Here is a 21786-nt window from a genome sequence, read left to right as displayed (position 1 = left end):
AGATTTCGGCAGACAAAAATGTGATGAGCAAGACTGGGCATGCTCAGAGAAGAAAAAACACACGAAAAGTAAACCAGAACATGACATCACTTCTGAAGTTGGTTGTTGTTGGCCGACAAAATTCGTGTGCAGTCTAGAGCACATTTCAACCAACACAACAACACTGGACAAAAGACGGCCGATCGGTCGGCCAACAATCGGTGCGTGTGTACGAGGCTTTAGTTGGTAAGCTCAGGGTTAATGAAGTGATATCGATCTATGTCCTAAATTACTGGAGCTTCATCACTGAGCTCTCTGAGTGAGCCTGTCAGGAGCGCAATCTTGTAGAGGCCGGGAGCAGCAAGGAGAGAAACCCCCCCATCCGTTTTGCAGTGTATTACATGGAGGATAAGCTTGTCTAATCATCAGTATAGCCTGCCACTCACAGGAGAGTAGGAGCGGCGACACAAATTTTCTCCTTGTGTCGGGTTTATGCTGTTCAGATGACCAGGAACCAAACTAAGCTGAAATCTATTCAACTGTATGATTAGATTAATTTGTGTTCTTCAGATATACAACCACTTTAATAACTCCATTTGGCAACTGATTTTCAATGCCTATAACAAAATGTGTATGTCTTAACGCAATTGCTTCTCCTGAGGTGGCTCTCCTATCAATGTTTTCTGGTTTCCATTTCCAAAATCAACAAAAAATATTAAGACATGGCCTACTGACAACCTGTGTAGACCGATCCGAACATTGGAAGTCAACTTCTCTTCCATGAATTTTGAAGTGTCCCTAATGATTTTATGTGGATGAAGACCTTGGCAGCAGAGGACAGTAATAAACCCCAAAAGACCCTTACCTTATGGACATGTTTAATAGTGTTTTTAAGGACCCTGATAGCTTTTGAACCCTATCCCTGCTGTAATGTGCTTTCTGGACTTCATCCAGATAGATGCTATAGAATAAATGTATAACGTTCTCCCACTACACGCACACCTATTGGTGTAATTCACCTGAGCAGTGTTTCTTAATCTTTATTTTTGCTAGTCCTCAGGACCCCCCCCCCCCCCTTCCCCCTTCTTTGTACAATGAAAATATCATTTTTTCTCTCTGCGCTTGCAGCCCTTTTTGTTTTTAAAAATTAATTAATTCTACTACTACTACTACAATGTACTAAAATACTAACTTTTTTTTTTTTTGCTAGAACCCAGTTTTTATTCAATTTTAATTTTTTTACATTTTTTTTTCTTCTTCAGTAGTCAAAACTTCTCTCCACATTGCTGCTAAAGCTTTGACTCTTCTATTGCAGATCTCCAGCATGGTTGTCCTCAGGCTAGCTTCTGGAGTAACATGTCTGGACGCCACTGTACTGGACATTGCAAGCTTGGCCTGGAAGTTGCCTTTTGGGCACTGGGTTCTGTGTCGAATGCTTTCCAGAATCCGTACTGGTAAAATTTAGCTGCTAAGGACTTTCCAGTTTCAGAGCTGCTGGAATTGCTAACGCTTAGCTTATCCACTTCAGCCCCGGAAGGTTTTACCCCCTTAATGACCAGGCCATTTTTTGCAACATGGCACTGTGTTACTTTGTCTGACAATTGCGTGGTCGTGCGACGCTGTACCCAAATAAAATTGATGTCCTTTTTTCCCACAAATAGAGCTTTCTTTTGGTGGTATTTGATCACCTCTGCAGTTTTGTATTTTTTTGCGCTTTAAAAAAAAAGTGCGACAATTTTGAAAAAAAAAAAAAAATATTTCCTTTCTGCTTTAAAACATATCCAATAACAAAAAGATGTAAAGAATCAAATTTTTTCCTCAACTTAGGCCAATATGTATTCTAGTACACATTTTTGGTAAAAAATCCCAATAAGCGTATAAATGTATCGCATCTACGAACTATGGGATTTTTTATAGCATTTTTTTTTTTTTTTTACTAGTAAAGGCGGCGATCATCGATTTTTAGTGGGACTGCGACACTGCGGCAGACAAATCGGACACTTAACTGACACTTTTTTGAGGACCAGTGACATTATTACAGTGATCAGTGCTAAAATATGCACTGTTACTGTACTAATGACACTGAAAGGGAAGGAGTTAACATCAGGGGCGATCAAAGAGTTAAATGTTTTCCTAGGGGGTCCTTGCTAACTGTGTGGGGGTTGCTCTGAGTGGGGGGAAGAGATATCCGTGTTCCTGCTTAGCAGGAACACAATATCTCTATCTTCTGTCAGAACGGTGATCTGCCTTGTTTACATAGGCAGACTGTCGTTCTGCCTCTCTCTGGAATGATTGTGGATGGCTGGTGGACATCAGGTCCTCCGGATCTGCTGATTGGCTCTCCCTGTGTCCAATCAATGCGCGATCGCTCCTCCGATGGCGCGCCCACGCCACCTAGTGGCTATTGCACAAAATGACGTACAGGTATGTGATTTCACGCAATAGAGCCACTTTGCTGCAGTAAATGTACATTAGGCAGCTGGCAATGGTTAAATCTGAACACTCGGTGATTAAGTTATTGGGGGCGTTAGACTATCACGACTACTTGGGGCACTGGGTGCCTTTTAATTAGCTGTTCTCAACAGTTTTACAGCAGAGGGGGTTAAAGCTGTGGGACTGAGCGCTGAGGTAATATGCAGGGCTGAGTGTTACGCACACACTCTCTTTCCCAACATGCAAGAATGAGGAAGCCTCTCCCTGCTGCTATTCTGCTTTCAAAAGGCACAAAAAACTTTGATCTTTAATTGCCAAGTGTTTGTCTGTTAACACATTCTGTGAATACTACCAGGTGAACTTTGCAGCCTCATCTGATGACAGCTTTGGGCTTAAGGTAAGGTCACTCAGGCAGCTCTTTGACTTGCAGTCAGCCTCTAATTTTTTGTTGTTTTCTTGCGCCAGTTTAAGTTTATTTGTGTGTTGCCCACACCTTAGTTTGTCTACTTTTGAATTTCCTAAAGGTTGAAGACGTTGAGTCCCTCGATTGAGGAGAAAGCAAATAGGATTTTTGTACTCACCATAAAATCATTTTCTTGGGGCCCATTGAAGGACACCAGTCTAACCCCCTCTTTGTTTATGATCATGCTTTCGGTACTGCTTTGCTACAAAACTGAGGCATGCCGGTAGTAGGAGGGTGTAACAAAGGGGTAAATTCCTTGTTACATTTATATATTTTTTTTGTCCGGTTCATATATTTATCCTTTTAGATTTGTGGTAACAACTAATACCAAGTTCTTTGTAAATCAATTATCCTGGGTTGGCTTTAACTTTTTTTTTTTTGCTGCTTGTTCGATTCCAATCTTCCTATAGGCAGCAGTATAACCTGAATATTAGACTTCCTTTGGTACTTAATGGACTCCAAGAAAATTAATTCTACACTGAGTACACAGAGTGTTTTGTACAGTCATACGTGCAGTGTCTAATTGGAATTCCTTTTACCTGTGTATCACTGCGCCCTACAACTGCCTCATGTATACCACTTCTTCCTCTGCACTCAAGGTTTCTGCCCTGTGTGCAGCTAGGCTTACAATGCACATGCACAAAACTCTACCTTCCAAAATGCTGATTGGCCTGCTTTCTTTTTCTATGGGAAAATACTAATACAAACCACAACTGCAACTATACCCCATGTGGCCTTCTGCTTCCCCTAGATGAATAATATATCTAATGGTAGTGTTTGTGACTTGCTGTGCCCACTGTTTTTCTGTAGGTACATGCAAAGAAGTAACGTTAACGAGGCTTCCTAACCTTGCACTTCAGATTGGACTTGTATCTTGTCACATTCCTTCCCGCAAGGGTTGCCAAGCAAAGAGATGTATGGAGAGTCTCATTTCAGGAAACATTTACTGACAAAGACATGTAGGGTGCTGTTGCTGACCTCCTTTTCAAACACACATGCAGCAAGAGGAGACCAAGAAAGGTCATAAATAATTGAGACTCTTGTTCTGGATTCAGACTACTGAAGCCATTGGAAGAGAGAGAGATTAGAGAATAATGGAATGGAAGCCTTTGTTGTTCTCTAATTACAGGTTCCCTTAAAGAAAATTGTGGTTGTCTTTAAAAAAAAAATAAAATCCAGGTATGGATATTTTTACATACAATGTAGTTAGATATGTCCAGCTTTGACCTATGCAGCTATGCATATAACATACCTGTGGGATCCTCTAGAAGCTGAATATCACTGTAGCAGGCACCCCTACTATAGCGATCTCCACTAGCTTCCGGGTCCAGTTCCAGGTGGCTGCCCTCCTGCTTAGCCAACTCAAAAGTATGCTCTGATTGGATGAGGTGGAGAGCGTGATGTCACTGAGAAAATGCAAAGTGATCTCTGAATGATGCACGTACTGAGTGGCCAACCTTTCTTTGTTCAAAATGCCAACAGAACCGCAGCTGACCACGGGACCCAAAATCTAGTGGATATCACTGTAGTCATGGTATGTAAAAGTAACACTTAATAGGCGGCTGTTGGTGAATTTTTCATCTTTCCTTCCTCCAGACTTTTCAGCTGATACCCTACATCAGTGGTCCTCAACCCTGGCCTACAAGGCCCACTAACAGGCCAGGTTTGCAAGATAACTGAAATACATCCCAGGTGATATCATTTGCTGCTCAGTGATTGCAGTACTCTAGTCTGCATCTCCCCAAGGTAATACTTAAAATCTGGCCTGTTAGTGGGCCCTGAGGACCGGAGTTGAGGACCACTGCCCTACATTATCAGTTAGATCTGACTGTAGTCACAGAAATTCAGCAAGTGTGTAATTGGCCAGATCACCAGGTGAAAATAAAAGGGAAATAAAAAACAAAAAAAAGCAACCTAATGCAGCCACCGCATTAAGGAATTGGTAACCTACAACATATATAATTTTGTTTTTTGGGTTTTCTTACCGCTCTAATATCTACTAAGCCATTTATTTTTTTATACTCATGGACCCCTGGGTGACACCTTCACGTATATAGATTGAATATTGTTCAACTGTGTAATCACAAATGCAGAAAGCCAAAATCCAAATTACTGTCATACAGACAATGTACTAAGCTGAATGTATATTTCTACATGTTATAACTGCGTTTTGCTGTACTGTCAAATGGAAAGGGTAAAAAAAAAAATCGTACCTTCAATAAAAACACATCTTCTTTTATTAAAAGGTTTTCTTTATTAACCATAAGTAACTTTTTCCAGTTGTAAAGTGGCTGACCTTTCCTTGTCAAGAGGACCATTTACATCAGTTCCCAACCAAGACACTTTACAGCTGAGATCTTCATTCATGTCCCCAAAGACAACAATGGTCAGATAATATGAAAAAGTTCTGATGCCATTTAGTTATTAAATTATATTCCTCCCCCTCCTTCTGCACTAGGCAGATTACAGATGCCAAGAATGTTAAGAGGAGTATCTAAGACTCAAGATTTATCTAACAAATCTCTAAAATTCAAACTTCATCTAATACCCAGTAGCATACAATCTATTGCACAAAGCTATCATCACACTTGCCCAGCTCCCACAGTAGTCAGTATGAGAATCCCAACTTGTTCTTTCCCCCAAACTCTACCAGATCATACATGCTCCAAATTACTATCCATTTTGCATATCTGTTCACAGTGAATATTTAGGTAACAGTTTCCTCTTAACCAAAACTAAATGCATTGTTGAATTTATTACTTTTACTAAACAGAGGCTTTGATTATGTATATTACCTCTAAACCTGATTTTTAAAAAAGTGTTCATATGAACATTTGTTTCATAAAACCTTAAAAAAGCAGTGTGGTTGCAATAAAAATAAAATTGGCGGTTATTTTAATCAAATATTTGAAGCTTCCAAAAGCCAGCTCACAAACTGCAATTGAATGTTCCTATGAGAGACAGAGCTGCTTGGAGCTAGTTTATTGCTTTATAGAGTTCATTGATGCTGGTATTTTTAGGTAAGCATTTATAAACCAAGAGGAAATATGTGACTTTATGGTGAAACAAATCTTACTATAGTGTTTCTGAATAAGGGCCATTCAACTGGTAAGCTCCACTATGAAGATAACAAGTTGGGTCTTTCAGTAGATTCTGCAATTTTAACATTTGCCATGTTGATGCTCTATATTAAGATTTACTAAAGTAATTACTAGTATCTGACTGTAATTCTTTCTATGGCACAAGCCTTGTGTCAGAGGAAGAATCCGTGTGTGTGTGTGCCCAGCTTCTACAACTCTTCCTTGGTATCCTCCTCTTTGACCTTCTCTTCAATTGTCGGCGTTTCTTCTTTAATAGCTTTTGCGGGTGCCATCTGGAATTCCGGGGGCACAGGGGCGTCAGGACTTTCTTTCTTATAAAACCCTAAATCCTTCAAGAGCTGGTTGATTTCATCTCTCTTCATTTCAGATAGTGGGATTCTCTGAAAAGAATAAATAAGTGTAAGAATTTTCAATCCTCTGAAAGGTCAAACGTATTTCCATTATTTATAAACTGCTTCTAATTATAACTTGCAGAGTTTTCAGGGCAGAACATAGCTTGTCACAAGTAAAAAGCTAATCGTTCTGTTCAAGAAATCATAGCTAGAATGAAGCAATTTCCATGAGATCTTGAATATATGACTAATGTGACTTGTAGGTGTCCCAAACTGTGAATACAGAATTAACCCATTCTGAAAAGAGATACTCTGCTTATTAGAGCTGGACTTGCAATAAAAATCACAGAACCACTTATTCAGGGCCCCCACTATTCAAAAACATGGTTAACCACTTTACAACCGGAGGATTTTGCTGTCTTCCGTCCAGGCCACTTTTTGCGATTCGGCGCTGTGCGACTTCAACTGACAATTGCGCGGTCGTGCAACGCCGTACCCAAACGAAATTTACGTCCTTTTTCTCCCACAAACAGAGCTTTCTTTTGGTGGTATTTGATCACCTGTGCGATTTTTACTTTTTGCGCTATAAACAAAAAAAGAGCGTTTATTTTGAAAAAATAACAATATTTTTCACATTTTTTTATATGAAATTCCCCCCAAAAAAGATGTAAAAACCAATTTTTTTAAAAGTTTTTTGCCAATTTGTTTTATGCTACATATGTTTGGTAAAAAAAATCGCAATAAGCGTATTTTGATTGGTTTGCGCAAAAGTTATTGCGTTTACTAACAAAGGGAAAGATTTCTGTCATTTTTGGTGTTTTTTTTTTAACGCGTAATGGCGGCGATCTGCGATTTTTTTTGCGGGACTGCGACATTGCGGCGGACAGACCGGACCCCTGACTGACATTTTTGACACTTTTGGGGGTACCAGTGACATTACTGCAGTAATCAGTGCTATATATATGCACTGTTACTGTAAAAATGACACTGGCAGGGAAGGGGTTAATTTTATTGGAGAGGGAGGGGTTAATGTATGCCTGGTGCTTACTGACGTGTAGGGGGGGAGGTGACTATGTGATTCATGGACAGATCGGATGTCCAGCTATGCTGAACAGTCCGATCTGTCACTCCCTGTCACTATGGAGATCCGCCCGCTGTGTTTACACACAGCGGGCGGATCTCCAGACTCGATCCCCGACGATCGGGTAAGAGCAGCGGCGATCGCCGCTGCTCCTCCCCTGGCCCGACTCCCGCTGTGAATGAAAACAGCGGGAGCGAGCCTCCGGCGGCGCGCAAGCGCCGCCCAGAAGGGGAGGAGTCCAGTCACGTTAATACTACGTGACTGGACGGGAACGAGCCACACTGCCGCAGTACTATTACCGTAAGCGGTAGTAAAGTGGTTAAAAAATTGCACAAGTAGGGCCCATTCATAGGATAGAAGTTCCCCCCCCCCCCCCCCCCATTTATACGCTGTGTGCAGTTAGCTGTGACCAGCAGTTCCATGGACAGGTTTCTACTCTGTACAAATCAATGACTGGTATTGTTCACATGTAACTGCTCATATGAGTGGTTATATGCGATTTTGGACTTTGACTGGCCCTGGCCACAGACGGTTTGCATCCAGGGACAGCATGGACCTTGCCTTTTGTACTGGTGTGCAGTCAGGTTGAAACAGGAAGGGGCCATCCCCAAACTGTTCCCACAAAGTTGGGAGCATGAATTGTCCAAAATGTCTTAGTATGCTGATGCCTTAAGAGTTCCCTTTACTGGAACTAAGGGGCCAAGCCCAATCCCTGAAAAACAACCCCACACCATAATCTCCCTCCACCAAATGATTTTGACCAGTGCACAAAGCAAGGTCCATAAAGACATGGATGAGTGAGTTTGGGGTGGAGGAACTTGACTGGTCTACACAGTCCTAACCTCAACCTGATAAAACACCTTTGGGAAGAATTAGAGTGGAGACTGTGAGCTACGCCTTCTCGTCAACATCAGTTCCTGACCTCACAATTGTGCTTCTGAAAGAATGGTCAAACATTCCCATAGACACACTTCTAAACCTTGTGGACAGCCTTCCCAGAAGAGTTGAAGCTGTTATAGCTGCAAAGGGTGGGCCAACTCAATATTGAGCCCTACGGACTGACTAGAATGCCATTAAAATGCGTGTAAAGGTAGGCGTCCCAATACTTCTGACATACAGTGGGTACAGAAAGTATTCAGACCCCCTTAAATTTTTCACTCTTTGTTATATTGCAGCCATTTGCTAAAATCATTTAAGTTCATTCTTCTTCCTCATGAATGTACACACAGCTCCCCATATTGACGGAAAAACACAGAATTGTTGACATTGTTGCAGATTTATTAAAAAAGAAAAACTGAAATATCACATGGTCCTAAGTATTCAGATCCTTTGCTGTGACACTCATATATTTAACTCAGGTGCTTTCCATTTCTTCTGATCATACTTGAGATGGTTCTACACCTTCATTTGAGTCCAGCTGTGTTTGATTATACTGATTGGACTTGATTAGGAAAGCCACACACCTGTCTATATAAGACCTTCCAGATCATAATGCATGTCAGAGCAAATGAGAATCATGAGGTCAAAGGAACTGCCTGAAGAGCTCAGAGACAGAATTGTGGCAAGGCACAGATCTGGCCATGGTTACAAAAAGATTTCTGCTGCACTTAAGGTTCCTAAGAGCACAGTGGCCTCCATAATCCTCAAATGGAAGACGTTTGGGACGACCAGAACCCTTCCTAGAGCTGGCCGTCCGGCCAAACTGAGCTATCGGGGAGAAGAGCCTTGGTGAGAGAGGTAAAGAAGAACCCAAAGATCACTGTGGCTGAGCTCCAGAGATGCAGTCAGGAGATGGGAGAAAGTTGTAGAAAGTCAACCATCACTGCAGCCCTCCACCAGTTGGGGCTTTATGGCAGAGTGGCCCGACGGAAGCCTCTCCTCAGTGTAAGACACATGAAAGCCCGCATGGAGTTTGCTAAAAAACACCTGAAGGACTCCAAGATGGTGAGAAATAAGATTCTCTGGTCTGATGAGACCAAAATAGAACTTTTTGGCCTTAATTCCAAATGGTATATGTGGAGAAAACCAGGCACTGCTCATCACCTGTCCAATACAGTCCCAACAGTGAAGCATGGTGGTGGCAGCATCATGCTGTGGGGGTGTTTTTCAGCTGTAGGGACAGGACGACTGGTTGCAATCGAGGGAAAGATGAATGCGGCCAAGTACAGGGATATCCTGGACAAACACCTTCTCCAGAGTGCTCTGGACCTCAGACTGGGCCGAAGGTTTACCTTCCAACAAGACAATGACCCTAAGCACACAGCTAAAATAACGAAGGAGTGGCTTCACAACAACTCCGTGACTGTTCTTGAATGGCCCAGCCAGAGCCCTGACTTAAACCCAATTGAGCATCTCTGGAGAGACCTAAAAATGGCTGTCCACCAACGTTTACCATTCAACCTGGAGAGGATCTGCAAGGAGGAATGGCAGAGGATCCCCAAATCCAGGTGTGAAAGACTTGTTGCATCTTTCCCAAAAAGACTCCTGGCTGTATTAGATCAAAAGGGGGCTTCTACTAAATACTGAGCAAAGGGTCTGAATACTTAGGACCATGTGATATTTCAGTTTTTCTTTTTTAATAAATCTGCAACAATGTCAACAATTCTGTGTTTTTCTGTCAGTATGGGGTGCTATGTGTACATTCATGAGGAAGAAGAATGAACCTAAATTATTTTAGCAAATGGCTGCAATATAACAAAGAGTGAAAAATTTAAGGGGGTCTGAATACTTTCCGTACCCACTGTATATGTATGTGTATATATATATATATATATATATATATATATATATATATATATATATATATATATATAATATACAGTAAAACCTTGGATTGCAAGCATAATTTGTTCTGGAAACATGCTTGTAATCCAAAGCACTCTTATATCAAAGCAAATTTCCCCATAAGAAATAATGGAAACTCAGATGATTCGTTCCACAATTCCTTCAGTTTATAGTCTATAAACAAAGATTATAGCAATGTGATAGGTTGTGTAACCATAAAATGTCCATCCACAATATGCAGCCTTCCCAAGGGGATTAGAAGCAAAATCTAGCAGAGCTACAGAATATAAGAGAGATGAGAGTGTAGCAATATGGTTACATTTAATGAAGGTTCAACATTTAGCAACTCACATGGTTGATGATTAAAATAGGCACATCTAAGTATGCAGGCATCCAGGGTAAAGCTGTCCACATAGAGTCTAGACCATCTTCTGAACCACTGGCTGTCAGTCTGCAATCATGACAGGGAAGAATAGCCTGCAGTAGAGTGATCTGAAAGTGAGGCTTTGAATCACTCGTGGAGTGCAATGGGGAAGGGATGATGAAGATGGCTGTGCAGAGGATGGTCTATGTGGACAGCTTTACCCCGGATGCCTGCATTCTTAGATGTGCCTGTTTTATTCATCAACCATGTGAGTTGCTAAATATTGAACCTTCATTAAATGTAACCATATTGCTACACTTAGAGGCTCCTCTCTTCTTTTTTATACATTAGGCTACTTGTATATCAAGACATCGCTTGTATATCAAGTCAAAATTTATTTAAAAAATGTGCTCGTCTTGCAAAGCGCTCTCAAACCAAGTTACTCTCAAACCAAGGTTTTACTGTGTGTATATATATTTTAATACGCTGCTCAAAAAAATGAAAGGAGCACTTTGAAAACACATCAGATCTCAATGGGGAAAAATACCATGCTGGATATCTACTGATATGGACTGGGTAATGTGTTTGGAATGAAAGGATGCCACATTGTTTAATGGAAATGGAAATGATCAACCTACAGAGGGCTGAATTCAAAGACACCATTAAATTCAAAGTGAAAAACTGATGCAGCAGGCTAGTCCATTTTCAATGGTATCAATTCCTTCATCCTCCAGGAACTGGTTGCATACTCTTGCCACATGAGGCCGGGCATTGTCGTGCACCAGGAGGAACCCAGGAACCACTGCACTAGCGTAGGGTCTGACAATGGGTCCAAAGATTTCATCCCAATACCTAATGGCAGACAAGGTGCCAATGTCTAGTCTGTAGAGGTCTCTGCGTCCCTCCATAGATATGCTTCCCAGACCATTACTAACCCACCACCAAACCGGTCATGCTGAACAATGTTACATACAGCATAACATTCTCCACGGCTTCTCCAGACTCTTTTACGTCTGTCACATGTGCTCAGGGTGAACCTGCTCTCATCTGTGAAAAGCACAGGGCGCAAGTGGCAGAGCTGCCAATTCTGGTGTTCTATGGAAAATGCCAATCGAGCTCCACGGTGCAGGGCAGTGAGCACAGGGCCCACCAGAGGACGTTGGGCCCACAGGCCACCCTCATGAAGTCTGTTTCTGATTGTTTGGTTACACTGCCTGTCTCCTGGAATCTTCTCCATGCTCTTGAGACTGTGGAGGGAGAGACAGCAAACCTTCTGGCAATGGCACGTTTTGATGTCCCATCCTGGAGGAGTTGGAATGCCTGTGCAACCTCTTTAGGGTCCAGGTATCTCCTCCAGTAGTGACAATGACCCTAGCCAAATGCAAACCTAGTGACAAAAGTCAGAAAAGATGAGTAGGGAAAAATATTTCAGTGGCCTCCACCTGTAAAACCATTCTGTTTTGGAGGTTGTGTCATTGTTGCCCAGCTAGTACCCCTGTTGTTAATTTCATTAACACCAAAGCAGCTGAAACTGATTAATAAACCCCCTCTGCTATCTTACTGACCAGATTATAATCCCAGGAGTTTGTTTGACTTGATGCTATACTCTGATTAAAAAGTGTTCCTTTAATTTTTTATATATATATATATATATATATATATATATATATATATATACAGTATCTCACAAAAGTGAGTACACCCCTTATATTTTTGTAAATATTTTATTATATTTTTTCATGTGAGAACACTAAAGAAATGACACTTTGCTACAATGTAAAGTAGTGAGTTTCATCCCATTCCATCCCACCACCACTGCTCCTGGAGGATGAAGGAATTGATACCACTTAATGGTCCCCACGCTCACCTGACTCAATCCAATAGAACCAGTGCTGGCGCAAAGATTTTGGACACCCTAGGCGAAACCTCTTTTTGCCGCCCCCCCTGGCTGAGTGACAGCGGGATGGAATCAATGGCAGCTGTGGTGGGGGGGGGGGGTGGTGGGAGCAGTGGCAGCTGTGGTGGGGGGGTTGGGATGAGTGGCAGCTGTGGTGGTGGAAGGATGGGATCAGTGACAGCTGTGGTGGGGGGATGGGATGAGTGGCAGCGGTGGTGGAATGGGATGAGTGGCAGTGGTGATGGGATGGGAAAGGGTGAGATGAGTGGCAGTGGGGGTGGTGGGATGGGATGGGATGAGTGGCAGTGGTGGTGGGATGGGAATAGTGACAGCAGTGGTGATGGGATGAGTGGCAGCTGTGGTGGGATGGGAATAGTGGCAGCAGTGGTGGTGGGATGGAATAGGATGAGTGGCAGTGGTGGTGGGATGGAATAGGATGAGTGGCAGTGGTGGTGATGAGATGAGTGACCGCAGTGGTGGGATGGGACAGGATAGATGGCAGCGAAGATGGGATGGGTCGCTATGAGTGGCAGCGGTGGTGGGATGGGACGCTATGAGTGGCAGCGGTGGTGGGATGGGACAGGATGAGTGGCAGCAGTGGTGGGATGGGACGGGATGAGTGGCAGGGGTGGTCGGATGGGATGAATGGCAATTGAATGGGTTGGGATGAGTGGCAGTGATGATGGTTGGCAGCCCCCCATCCCCCCGTTAAATTTCAGTTCTACACAATACCAGCGTGTTCCACTGCCTAATTGTTGATCATTTAATTTACCTGATCAGAGGTTCCCGCGCCGCTCTCTTTCTCTCTCTCTCCAGGCTGGGAGCTTGCTTGTACAGTGGGCAGAGATACTTTCACCCACAGTACAGTTTTCCGTTCATTGCCGGGTGCTGGAATGCAGAGAGCGTCCCGTGCCCGGCATCTTGCTGCATGCTCTGCAAGTACTGTTGTCCCTGAGGACCAGATCCCAGGACACAGGTGGGGATTCAGCCGATGCGGGACAGCTGTCAAATATCTTGTCAGTGCGTGCAGGAGACAGGCTGCCGTGCGACCCATGGCCGCAGCTGATAGGCTACACTTGCCTAGCTGCGGCACTGTGGGAGGGGGGTTTGGACTTTGGACCTCTTTAACTATGCCCCTGCCTGCTGCCCCTGACTGATATGCGCTCTAGGCCAGTGCCTACTTTGCCTATAGGTAGTGCCGGCCCTGAATAGAACACCTCTGGGGCATTATGTTTCAGTCCATCCGACGCCACCACAAGGTTGCAAATCAGTCTGTTCTGTATCTCAGTAATGCCCTGGTCCAGATCTGGGAGGAAATACCCCAGGCCACCATCCGTCATTGTCAGGCATGCATACAAGCAAGTGGGGGCCAAACAAACTACTGAGTACCATTTTGAGTTGCTGCAACTAAATTTCAGCAAAATGGACTAGCCTGCTGCATCAGTTTTTCACTTTGGTTTTCGGGGTGTCTTTGAATTCAGCTTTCTGTAGGTTGTTAATTTTCATTTCCATCAAGCAATGTGACATCCTTTCATTCTTAACACATTACCAAGTTCATATAGATATCCAGCATGAGATTTTTCAACCATTGAGATCTGACAAAGTGTTCCTTTAATTTTTTTGAGCAGTGTGTGTATGTGTGTGTGTTTGTGTGTGTGCATATATATATATATATATATATATATTAGTGATCGATCGACCAATATCGTTTTTTTAGTGCCGATACCGATATTTTGGTCATCGGATATCGATATTGGCCGATATGTTCGGACATTTAAAAAATTTAAACATTTTTTTTCTTTTCACAGGTACAGCTGTGGAGGGATTTGGGGGTCTAAAAGACCCCAAACCCCTCCTCTGCACTTAAAAGTTTGGTTGTTTTGAATGCTGTTATTTTTCTGAATCTGGCGCCGAATATCCGGAAGTGATGTCATGACATCACTTCCGGGTTTTTACATGGAGACCCGATCAAAGCCAAATGCGGCTTTGATTGGGTCTTCTCTTCGGCGGCCGCGGAGGTAGGATGCCCGGGTCTCCTGGTGGTCAGTAGATCCCTAATTAATAAATAAATAAATACATAAATAAATAAATATATATATATATATCTCAATAACTAAAAGAATAAAGTCTTTGGCAAAAATATTTTACACTCACTGTGGATCATTTTTACCATTTAAATGCTCTAAATGAAAACATATTTTTTAGCTAAAATTACAAAATTATTAACAGTAAAATAAAAAATAAAATGACAACAAAGAAACACACACAGACTTTTACAGTGGCCAGGGAATCCAAGAAGTTCCTCATTACATTGGTGGTTAATGAAAATAATGCCCCCCTTACAAACAGATAAAAAGATCATTAGAGGCATACCTCTAACCCTGCCAAGTAATGTTGAACCCAGAACTATGCCAGCACTATCTGATTGGAGGTCAGTCTGCAACTGCACCCAAGTAACCTCAAAGGAACCCTAGGGTCACACAGAGAATGGCTGGTCCAAGATAACCAAGCGCTCTGTAATATACTGAAGACAGCAGTAAACGTCTGAATATTTGACTTCATGACAGGCCTAACTTATGGGGAATGGTTGTGTTTATAATGTTCAGGACTAAAAAAAAAAAAAAATATTTTCTTTTAGGTAGGCAGCAGGCAGAGGTCAAAGCTCCTTTAAATGTTTTCCAGGCTATCCTTAACTGGTTTACTGAAAAAAATTGTTGAGTTGAAACTCCACTGCTGTGAGTTCAGTAGATCAAGCTCTTATTTTATAGCCACCATTGAAGAAATCAGCATAGTAACCCACCATACACAATTGTGGAACGTCATAGGCAAACTGTTTTCTCCTTTAAAACAAAACATAATGTGTTGTGATTGTGACTTCTTTGGACCCTGTATTTAATATTGATTTGTAAAATAAAGATCTAAAACATGTTATAAAGCGGGAAAAAAAGAATATCATTTTATAAAACCATTAGTTTTCCTTTGAATGAGTTCTTGAAACTTGTATCCATAATAATCCAGATTATCAAAACACTGACCTTATAGTAACTTTTAGTCTATAGGAATTATTTTATGCTGCAGTACCTTATTGCAGTCTCCAGATGACGCTGTTACATCTACAGTCTACAAAAAGCAGTTGATCAATAAAAAGAAGCCTAGGCTGAACATATGTCAAAGACGCTTATACTCTCTTAAACACTGACATGCTACAGTATAGATAACGCCGTCATCAACATGCCATTATATACACCCACCCAGATGTCCCAAAAATAGCATTGTAAGTGCTCCGATTTCCAGAGGCATCTGGACATTTACAATGCTATCTTTAGGACACGTGGGCATAAATAATGAGATGTTAATGACTGAGTTATCTATATAGTAGCATGTCAGTGTTTATGAAAGTATAAGTCTTTGACATATGTATATCGGCCTATGGTTCTTTTTTATTGATCTTTTTAATTTGGCATTAATAAGGATGTATTCCTTTTTTGGTTGTCTGTTAAGTGTGGTGCATTTAAAGTTCCGTACACCCATATAGACCATTTTGCCAATTGCTTTTTGTAGACTGTAGATGTAACAGCGACATCTGGAGACTACAATAAGGTACTGAAATAAAAAAAGAATTCCTATAGACTAAAAGATACCATAAGGTTAGTGATTTGATAATCCAGGATTATAATGGGTACAAGTCTCATAATAAATTTAAAGCTGTACATAGAAAGAAATAACAACCATAGTCAAATAATTTAGAAAAACACCATACTGTTCATTCCTTACCTCTAACTCCTCATAGTGGGAGGATATAAGTACTAGTTCAGGGTCTGCACCAGGTATATGCTTCATCTCAAGGTTGTGGCTGGGGAAAGACACCATGTCAAGGCAAAATATCCATATGTTCTGTTACCAGCCATTCCTAAAAAGTCTAAAGATGGAAATTTTACTTGTTTTTAAAAAGTGAACCCTTCATAGTTGTCATTCTCATTCTAGCTGCACTACCGAGTTGCTGATCTGGATCAAGCATGCAGGCAGTGACATCCAAATAATCTGTGCTCCAGGCCAGCATGCTTGTTCTATTATTATTATTATACAGGATTTATATAGCGCCAACAGTTTGCGCAGCGCTTTACAATGTGAAGGAAGACAATACAGTTCAAAACAGGAGGAACTAGAGGGCCCTGCTCGTTAGAGCTTACAATCTAGAATACATAAGACTTACTAAGTAGTTAAGCCCAGAACCGTAACCTTTTGAAAACTAGTTAATAATAGCAGCTTCCATATTTGTCTGCTCAAAGGTTCACTTTTAGATCAGTATGTATATCCCATACAAGCGCTCAAACCAGGTGAAAATCCTTTTCCTGCCCCCATAGACATGTTCAGTATATGTTAGGTAACCTATCTGCACAATGGGGTCCATCAACCCTAATGTCCTAAGAGTTCATGTTGCAGTCATTTCAGCCCTCTACACACAGTGACACTAGTATTACTTGTAAGGTTGAAACACGTTTTAAAAGTAGATTCTGATGCATGTCTTATAGCTGTGAATGTAGTAACCCAGTAGAGCATATGTTCAGCAGGTTACATTTCCCCTAGTGGATATTTCTTTAAAGTAATGCAAATATGGATTTCAAGCTTTTGGATGGTGGTGTAGCAGAGGACTTCGGTGTGTATATGTGTGTATATGTATATATATATATATATATATATATATATATATATATATATATATATATGAACTTTTTGCCTTGGGAGGGATAAAGTCCTTTCAATACCTACAAGAGCATTGGCAATTACTGTCTAATGAGTTATTTCACTATATTAAAATCAACTAATGCTCCAATGTCATAAGGGGCCTCCCAAGCACCTGACTCCATTTGAAAATCATAAAAGACCCCAACATTCCTTACTTGTGAATTTCTTGCCCACACTATATTCCAGCAATTATCCAATGCTTTTCAAACATCTAACAGTTGACATGGATAGATGGTTGCTTCATCCTCCCTCGTAGTTTGGCAGACTACACTCAATAAAGATGAATGTTCTCCCAAGAGTGTTATATTTATTTCATACATTACCAGTAGCTCTAAACAGATCTGACATTCTAGCATTCCAAAGTAAAATGTTGTCCTTTATCTGGGGGAAAAAGAGGCCTAGGGTGAATAAACGTACATTGTTCGCACCCAGGAGAAAGGTTGGTCAAGGAGTCCCGGATATGTTAAAATATTTCTACGCTGCGCAATTAGCTCAGCTGGCAAAATTTCGCTCTACTCAACCTCATACTATTTGGATGCAGGTGGAAGCACATGCAGTCCCAGGTAGACTGATTTCTCATATCCTATGGCTACCGCCTAAGGAACGACCCCCAGTTTTATGACCGGCCTTATCCCTTTCATTTTATATTTGGGATAGATTATCAATATCATAAATTCAAATTGCATCTTACTCCCCTAGCTCCTATACTTAATAACGGTGAGTTCGCCCAGGGCCTCTCCCCCAGAGCATTCGCGTGGTGGACCAATAAAAGATTTATGTGAATAGCTGATTTCTGTGATCGTAGGATAATTTTATCTCGACAGATATTAATAGAGAAATATTCTATGCCGATGTCAGAATCCTTCTGATTTACACAGATAATACACTTCCTGCGCAAAATATCATGGCACTCAGATATAGTGACAATGTCCTCCATGGAATTTTTATGCCAGAAGTTTGATAAGACAAAAAGCCATATATCAGAACTGTATAATATACTGATGGATTCTTCTGTTAAGATGAACTATATGGTAAGGTGGGAGGTGGATCTGCAGGAGAGCCTTGAGCTGGATGATTGGCAATGTATGGCACAGGAGGCCTCGAGGTCACTAATAAACACTTCAATTATTGAAGCGAATTATAAAGTGCTTCTGAGATGGTAAATGGTTCTGGCGCGGCTGGCAACATATGTAACGGGAGCGTCTCCCTTGTGTTTCCTTGGTTGTGGTCAGGAAGGAATGATGTATCATGTATGGTGGCATTGCCCCAAAGTAAGGTGGTATTGGATCAGGGTATATCATTTTATTTACACTCTCACCCAAGTTAATTTGACTAATTCCCTGAAACAGGCCCTGTTGGGCTATAAGGTGGAGACTGCCACGAAAGCCCAGAGACGACTCATAACCTTTTATATTTACATCTGCGAAAATTATAATAGCAAGGTCCTTTAAATCGCCTACCCTGCCATTCGAACAGCTCAAGCACAAACTTTCTTGGATTATGGTAAAAGAACGTATGTCTGCAATGCTAAATGATAAAATGAAGATGTTTGAGAAGGTATGGGAACCATAGATCAGATATCTAACTGGTGACTCTTAGATTCCTGGCTGGCTCCTGGGTTCTGTGACTGTGGGGTTTGGAGTGTTGGGTCTGGTCCAATTCTCCTTTTCTTCTCCTCTTTATTCTTTATTTTTTTATTTTTTTCTCTTTTTTCTCTACTCTAAAACTCAGATGTCATCATTACTGGGTCCTCCCAATTGTCCTGCTTGAACGTGGAAGTCACGACTGTCCTTGGGATGGAGTCATGACACGAGTTGATACAGTTTTGTTTTCTTGTTCAGTAACAAAAATGTAATGTGCCTTATTATATTTTATACGAACGCAACAATTTACACAGCATGGAAGATAGCCCACAAAGTTGGAATGTTCCGTACAGTTTGGGAAGATTTTCGTTATCTCAAGACTTCTTAGCATAAACAGTTCTTGATATTTGTTGAATACTTGTAGAAGACATGTACTCTTTAGTATCTCTTTGTATTTTCTTTTTTATTGTGAAATACTTTAATACAAACATTGAAACAGAAAATACCCCAAAATGAGAGGCTTGGTCATGGACCTATGCGCTTCTCTGATCAACATGATGCGCTCTGGTCCACCTCCTTATACGGCAAAATGGGAGGTGGACCTAACCAAGAACCCCAACCAATTTAACATGGGCCAAAATGTGTCTCCAATATGCTTCCAAGGCTGCAGAGAGCAAGGCACTCTTTCATATTTGGTAGTCCTCTCCTAGGGCATTCGGTTTTGGACACAGGTCTATACCACGATCAGACCAGTCCTTCACAGTCCGCAATCCCTGGGAAACCCTATTGCATGAACTAATCCCATCACTAACTGCAATTTTGAAAAAAGCTGATGGGGTTTGTATTTCTGGCTGCTCAACAAACCCTGGCTAAAGCATGGAAACAACCTTTCCTCAATATCATAGAAATACGACTTAGGCTCATGGGCAAAATGGTGAATGAGAAGCTCACCTAAATTCTGGAGGACACCCATACCAACTTTCTTAAGGTTTGGGATTCATGGATTGCATACAACTCCCAAGTGAACATAGGACTTTGCTTTCAGTCTGACCATAGCCAGAAACTTGACGATATTTTTACCTGGTTGGACCAAGTGGGAGAGCCCTCTCCTTCCCCCGTCCCCTTTTTTTGCTCCCAGGCAATCACTTTCTGCTGCTCCTCCCAGATACTATTCTCTCACTACACTGTTCCCTACTTTTTCTCTTTTTTTCTTTTCTTTTCCTTTTGATACCCTTGCGAACATTTGCGGAATTAATTTCCTCCACCCCCCCCCCCTTTTTTCTTTTTTTACCTTCTCTCTATACCACAAATTAAGGTGTTGGCTAATAATGTCAAAGAGCATCCTTCATTGACTTTTGCATTTCATTGTTCTCTTTGGTTCTTATCTCCCTGTGCATACCTAGGTAACCATTTCAAATCATTCTCACTGTTATATGCAACTGAGACACCGTAGTCCCTGATGGGATGTGCCTTTATTAGCCACACTGTTTGCACTTTCAATGAGCCTTTATGTGCTGTTTATTTCTCTTTATTGTAAAAACTGTAAAAATTTATAAAACACTTTGTAAAACAAATAAGGATTTCATTGCTGATCATCTGAAAATACATCAATGACAATCTTCTCCTTTGGTAAACCAATATCTCTCTTAGTGGCAATCAGAAACTTCAACAGAGATAGAAGAAGCCATCTAGTAATTGATGACATCAATTTAGACTCATAATTGAAACATCTGTTCTCAGTGCACTGATCCTGTAATGCCCCATCGACATCAGTACAATGACATATGTACTAATTGCAGCCTATTACACTACAATTTTCAATAAGTGCTAGCATCTGCATTCACTAAAGATGTGAAGGAGCTCTACGAAAAATGTGTATGGTGAAGTTGGCAAGCAAGAGAAATCCTTACAATGGGGGAATTAAAGCACTGTTTTTAGTGTTCAGTATGGTCTTACACAGAACAGCTGATTCATAATTCTAGACACATTTAAGGAACCATCAAATTTTGATTTTCTATACTCTTGTAAAGGATACTAAAGAGGGATGTCTTCGTGGACGAAGGCCTTCACCTGGAAAGAGAGGAAACTGTTACATGTTTGCTAAATTTGTCATAAAAAAATATCAGTAATTAAACTACTCATCCATTATGAATGATATATGATCATTATTATCCATATATATTGTGTAATATTTAAGGTGGCAAGCACTGAACTCAAGAAAATTAAAAATGTCTCCCATTTGGTGGTGTATAGCTGTGTAACCACACTTCAAACCTGAACCGTGTCTGCAGAAAGAACCCAATTCAGCCATTTTCCTGCATATGTCTTTTGGTCTTAGACAAAGCTGCTCCCTACAATTTAATCCAAGAGTATGAACATCAAGACGCTCAGATTGTATGTAACCATGCAAAATGGGGTCTTATAGTAAGTATAACTGAAAAAAAACGAATATTTTTAAAGCTGTGAATTTCAGATCTGTCATTCATATTCTACCTGAATTACTTGGTAATGAACTGCCCTGAAACAACTACCTGTATGTGCATATTAGGTATGCTGACAGGCTGCATATTTGTTCCAGGTCAGTGACACCTGAGGTAGAGCAGTTGGAATGCTGACCAGAAGCCTGCATACAGGACCAAATTTTTGTTTTTGGCCCAGTGGGGGTACTTTTGTGTTTTTAAATCAAATGGGCTTTAAACGGCATTACATATTTAATAACTGAATTCCATATTATATAATGCTGGGCTATACTAAAATTGATAACAGCACTGTTCTGTGTATCCATGCATGAAGGATGATGGAATGCAGTGGTTTTGTGACATGTTATAGTTCAAGTAAATGGGTATTTGCCGGTTCTGCAACTCTGAGCTATATGCTCACTTTTTGCAGTCTGTATTACTGGACCATAGAGCTTACCTTTCAATACTACAGAACACTATTTCCCATCAGTGTCAGTAATGCCATGCTGTGATGCTGCCAGGAAGGTCATATCCAGCCTATCATCCACTAAAATGCATAGCAGC

At 41.2% G+C, this 21786-nt stretch overlaps 1 pseudogene across 1 annotated transcript in view; it reads right to left on the bottom strand.

Moving 5' to 3' along the window:
• Positions 1-5751: 5751 nt before the first annotated feature.
• The window catches only part of LOC309564913 (selenoprotein M-like), a 36664-nt pseudogene continuing 20629 nt past the window's right edge, over positions 5752-21786 (bottom strand). The window contains exons 3-5 of the transcript XR_014226140.1: positions 20799-20833; positions 16209-16287; positions 5752-6356 (exon numbers count right to left, since the gene is read on the bottom strand). The product of XR_014226140.1 is annotated as a selenoprotein M-like (transcript). The remainder of the gene's footprint in view (positions 6357-16208; positions 16288-20798; positions 20834-21786) is intronic.

This window comes from Pelophylax lessonae, assembly GCF_965119305.1.
Source record: "Pelophylax lessonae genome assembly, chromosome: 1".
In the NCBI taxonomy this organism is placed as follows: Eukaryota; Metazoa; Chordata; class Amphibia; order Anura; family Ranidae; genus Pelophylax; species Pelophylax lessonae.
The sequence above is the reverse complement of the archived record's forward strand: the minus strand, read 5'-3'. Positions and strand labels throughout refer to the sequence as shown.